This window comes from Protomyctophum parallelum (genome assembly GCF_964188405.1).
Source record: "Protomyctophum parallelum genome assembly, chromosome: 10".
Lineage (NCBI taxonomy): Eukaryota > Metazoa > Chordata > Actinopteri > Myctophiformes > Myctophidae > Protomyctophum > Protomyctophum parallelum.
The window spans coordinates 35,814,192-35,820,417 of record NC_139704.1 but is presented as its reverse complement, the minus strand read 5'-3'; positions in this window follow the sequence as shown (position 1 = coordinate 35,820,417).

The window sequence follows — 6,226 nt, the reverse complement described above, 5'->3', positions numbered from 1 at the left end:
TATTCGGCAGAAAATTGCTAAAAATGCATTTTCTGCCTTTTCAGTTTCTACCCCAATAGGCAGAAAATATATCAACGAATAGTGTATGCAATTAATGCATTCAAAAGAGCTGAATAAATGTTTTATGGACCCATATTAGTGATTATTATTTAAGTTAAGTTTTGCCATAACCATTTATTTTGCCATAAATCAGGTAGCTTTAAGGTACGGCCATAACAGCAATTGTAGGAAAAAAAGATATATAATATTAATCATATTCGGATATTCTGTATTCGGCCAACTGTTCCCTATATTAGTGATAAGTACATGCAAAACCCCATGATATTCATGTGGGAGGTAATGGGTCTGATTAGCATGATTGATTGCTGCCACACGCTACTTGACAAATAGAGGGTGTGGTGCAGGAAGAATGTTTTTGTCCTGGACTCTATCCTGAAAATGACAAAGTCCCTTTCAGGTTCAGACCTTTGTGTTTAGTTGTAGTGTTTGTGTTGAATTACTTGTATATTTCATGTTGCAACTCGTATAACTTATGATGTATCAGCTGAAGGTGATGTTGTTGTTGTTGTTCGGCGCTTGATTGATTGGGTTGGTCTTCTTGGGATGGGCTGTTGTTCCAACACAGCCCAGCTGACCATCCACCTTTGAATGTTACCAAAGGAAAATAATGATGGTTAATGCTTTGTTAACTGTGAAAAGTCCACAGCAAAGTGTTCAGTATAAATCCAAACACATGGGCAACTGGCGGCCACAACCTTAAAGGACAACTTTAGTTTTTTTCAACCAAGGTTCATGTTCTAGGTTGTTATTAGAGAAACTAAAAGGTGAGTGTTCATTTTCTTTCATTTGCTGCTTTCTTTCGTTTTGGGGATTTTAGCAGTTTTTGACAGGGGGGGGGCGGGGGCATTCGAGCATGGGGCTAAATATGTATTTTTTTACAAAATATTATGGGGATTTATTTTTTTATTATTTACTATTTACCTAATAAACCCCAAGAAATTACATCTGGCCACAAAAGATCACAGGATCTATTGAATGTGACAAACTGACATATTGAGCCTATACACACAGTATAAGCCTTCCCCCAGTAGGCTACCTTCACATTCAGTAGATCCTGTGATCTTCTGTGGCCAGATGTAATTTCCTGGGGTTTATTAGGACTATAGTAAATAATAAATAAATAAATCACCATCAAATTTGGTAAAAAAATACATATTTAGCCCCATGCTCGAATGCCCCCGCCCCCCTGTCAAAAAGAGCTAAAATCCCTAAAACGAAAGAAAGCAGCAAATGAAAGAAAATTAACACTCATCTTTTACTTTCTCTAATAACAACCTAAAACATGAACCTTGGTTGAAAAAAACTAAAGTTGTCCTTTAATAACAGGTTAACAGGTTAATATCGGAATGACTTCAGTGAACATTATATATTAGTAGCTAATGACTATAATACAGTATTGTCTTTTTAAGTCCAATGTAATGTATCCAAGTTCCTAAAGTTAACATACGTAAACTAAATGCATTTAAAATATAAATTAGAAAATGGCAAAAATAGCAGCTCTACAAGCTCAAAACGTGGTGCGTTTTGAGGAAATAAAATGGCCCTCTGGAGTGAGTGTGGAACTAAAGTGGCCCTCTGGAGTGAGTGTGGAACTATAGTGGCCCTCTGGAATGAGTGTGGAAATATAGTGGCTCTCTCGAGTGAGTGTGAAACTAAAGTGGCCCTCTGGAGTGAGTGTGGAACTATAGTGGCCCTCTGGAGTGAGTGTGGAACTATAGTGGCCTCTCTCCATCATCATAGTTGCCCAACCTGCCCTGGGTTAAAGCCTATAATATGTACATTATATACCTTCTGCACTGTGGCTCTGATATATAATATATAATAATATGTACATTATATACCTTCTGCACTGTGGCTGAGACAGGAGATATATTATATTATATTATATACCTTCTGCACTGTGGCTCTGATATATAATATATGTACATTATATACCTTCTGCACTGTGGCTCTGAGACAGGAGAGCCAGTATGGAGATGGAGATCAGGAAACACAGCTTCATCTGGGGACAGAAATAACGAAGAACAATGAATTTCGTAACAAGAACACCACAAAAATGTAAATTAATTGATGCTAATCTACAGAAAACTGTTTTAATTTTGTCATGTTGTCTTGATGAAGTAGTATAGAAGCCTAGTAGTAGTGGTCTTTATGCCAAACTACAATCATCTATGGTTTGCTAAAGAGGTCCTTGAGGGAGTTTCAGGGGGTCCCCAGATAAATGATAGTTTGGAACCAAATGGACCCTTATGGGTCTGTAATTCTGAGAGTGTACAAATGTTAGGGTCCATATGTACACTCTCAGAGTTAAATTAACATTGATTTTACAATATGAATTGGGGGTCCCAGAGATAGAAATGCCATTAAATGGGGGTCCGTAGACTAATGTCGAACTGGGGGGTCCTAAACTGGTGGAGAATCTCTGCTAGAGCTGTAACAATCCTATAGGCTACCGATCCGGCTGGACGGCGTGCCGTGGGTTCGACTCCCGAGCCAGACAGCCTTCGCCGCGTGTCATTCCCTGTCGTTCCTGTCTGTCTATACTGTCACTATCAATAAAGACATAAAAAGCCCCTAAAAAAATCTTTAAAAAAAAATGTATGGACTCACCATGTCAAAGTTGTTGTCCTGTTGGTTCGCTGCTTCTGAGATGAATGTAAATCAGATCCTGGCAATAATAGAATGAAAAGTTGGACTTATAAACACATTACAAAAACTGTGACCTTAACCATGATGCTGGTCACTGATATCATCATAACAGACACAAACACATACAGGTTTGATACAGTAGGCTATACGGACACAAGAAAAACATACAGGTTTGACACAGTATAGGCTATACGGACACAAGAAAAACATACAGGTTTGACAGTATAGGCTATACGGACACAAGAAAAACATACAGGTTTGACAGTATAGGCTATACGGACACAAGAAAAACATACAGGTTTGACAGTATAGGCTATACGGACACAAACACATACAGGTTTGATACAGTAGGCTATACGGACACAAGAAAACGTGATGATCTCCATTGTTTGATAAGATAGGCTTTAACAGTTGCACAAAAGGCACGTTCGGGCAAATATGCACGCACGTACGCACACACAGGGTTGGAGTGCAGTGGCGGAAAGTACATTTACTCAAGAGCTGTATACAAAAGTATACAAAGTACAATTTCTATTTAATTCTTTATTTATTTTTTACTTTACAATTCCCAGTACATTTACTTCTACTCCACTACATCTCGGAGTGATCTTTTGTGTCTAGATCTAATTTCCTGAGGTCTAGTAGGACTATAGTAAATATTAATAAATAAATCACCATAGTATTTTGTAAAAATACTATGCCCCCCCCCCCCTGTGAAAAACAGCTAAAATCCCTAAAACGAAAGAAAGCAGCAAATGAATGAAATTAACAGTCATCTTTTTCTTTCTCTAATAATAACCTAAAAGGCTAAAACATGAACCTTGGTAGAAAATAAAACAAACCAAATTGTCCTTTAAACTGAACATGAAATGGACTCACCGTGGTCAAAGCTGTTGTCCTGTTGGCTCGTTGCTTCTGAGAGGAATCAGAACCTGACTTATAAACACCCAACAGAACTAAAACGTGTCCTTATGATGCTGCTACGGTCACTGATAACCGACACAAACAAATAAAGGTTTGATACAGTATATACAGGACACAAGAAAACATGATGTTCTTCATTGTTGATAAGATAGACTTCAGATAGACAGAGTCGCACACACGGGCACACGCACACACACACACACACACACACACACACACACACACACACACACACACACACACACACACACACACACACACACACACACACACACACACACACACACACACACACACACACACACACACACACACACACACACACTGATGGGGGAAAGTAGACCCTTTAAGCAGTTACCATTACTTTAAGAGTGTGCACCCGAGCTGTGCTCATGCAAGGTCACTGAGGGACAAGAAAAGATTCCTATATAGTGTCTGGAAAAGTAGAGACACGTCAGAATTCTCCAGGTCAGACAGACCTCTGGCCTGCGCTTCAAGGGGCGCCCCGATCAGTGGACTGATATGATCGAATCTGATTCGTGATGTAACAGGTCGTATTTGCTTTCATATGTGTCTTTGCTGTTCATATGTATATCACATGACCATTCAATTTGGGATAGATATGGGCAATTAATAAATGCCAGATCTTGTGAATCCATGATTTTAAGTGTAGGCTACAGCCTGTTTATTGGACTATTAGATAACCCTCTCACAGATTGACGCATCAACACACACACACACACACACACACACACACACACACACACACACACACACACACACACACACACACACACACACACACACACACACACGGTTGGTTGAGTGCAGTGGCGTACATTTATTCAAGTATACTGTACTTTTTGAGGTATTTTCACTTTACTTGAGTATTTCCAATTCCCAGCACTTTTACTTCTACTCCACTACATCGCAGAGGAAAATATTTATTTTCACTCCACTACAATTATTTTAAAACTTTAGTTACTAGTTTGATTATCATTACAAAACATACATTATACATTAACTGCTTCATCCCTATATATACACATCACATGCGTCGCAATGCGACACTTGTAGATCTGCTATTTTCAAAATACCTTTTTATACATTGTCTAACTTGACATTAGACATTCTGCGTGAAGAGTATTTTCACTTTTGGTACATTTGTATGCCCATTAGTTTTTACTTTTACTCAAGGACCACCAGTGGTCCTTGAGTAAAGGAGGGATGGAGCTTGATAACCGATACCCAAAATAATCCGATAACTTAGCTTATTGAGTACCAGTTATCAGTAAGATTTGGGCTTATCAAGCCTGTTATGGAGCACAGCGGCCCATGACGTCATGGTTAAACAATCAAGACAAGAGGCGATCAAGAAATAAATATAATCATCCATGCTGGCACAAACATGTCTGTCTAAAAGTGTAGATACCTGCCAACCAGCGCTGTCTGGGTAAACACAATTTCCACAGATAAATATTGTGAAAATAGCCGATCTACAAGTTCACAACTGCTAGCGTTACTTACAAGCCACGATGATCTTGCAGATTGGCTATATTTGTTGATTACTTTAGATGCAGAAGCAGCAATGACCTTTTTCTTTTCAATTTGTTTTTTAGGTATTAAAAATGTCTGCAAATTCCATAAATTGTCACTTCACTGTCCTCTGGGGACCCTCCCAAAATAACGTGGGGACCACCCTGGTTGAGAACCATACATGCTTCAATACATGAGTGGCCAAGGGAGATGTACATCGAGTACCTGCAGGCCATGTTGGTTTTGCATGGTTTGGACGAAAATGGCCATTTGACCTTCAATACAACTCACTTAATTTCATGCCATTGTGTCCGGTCTTACATGACTCTCCCTCTTCTCCTTTTCGAGGGACTGACTCCATTATGCAGGACAATGACGCCTCCAGGACCAACTCCATCACCTGAACTGTAGCAGTAACACCCATTATGTCATAACAAGAATACCAGATAATCAAAACATGTATGAGGACACACAACGAAACATTCCCCTACCATTTTCCCTCTCACTTCACCAATATTGTATCTGGAAATCAGTAGCGTGGATAACCCATAGAGTTATAATATATCGGGATATAACCATTATTTCTTATTTATTTCATCTTTATAGATTTTACGACAGCGATCGAGACGTCATCAGACAGCGACGTATACTACATGTACTTTTTGAGGTATTTTCACTTTACTTGAGTATTTCCAATTCCCAGCACTTTTACTTCTACTCCACTACATCGCAGAGGAAAATATTTATTTTCACTCCACTACAATTATTTTAAAACTTTAGTTACTAGTTTGATTATTATTACAAAACATACATTATACATTAACTGCTTCATCCCTATATACATCACATGCGTCGCAATGCGACACTTGTAGATCTTCTATTTTCAAAATACCTTTTTATACATCGTCTAACTTGACATTAGACATTCTGCGTGAAGAGTATTTTCACTTTTGGTACATTTTTATGCCCATTAGTTTTTACTTTTACTCAAGGACCACCAGTGGTCCTTGAGTAAAGGAGGGATGGAGCTCGATAACCGATACCCAAAATAATCCGA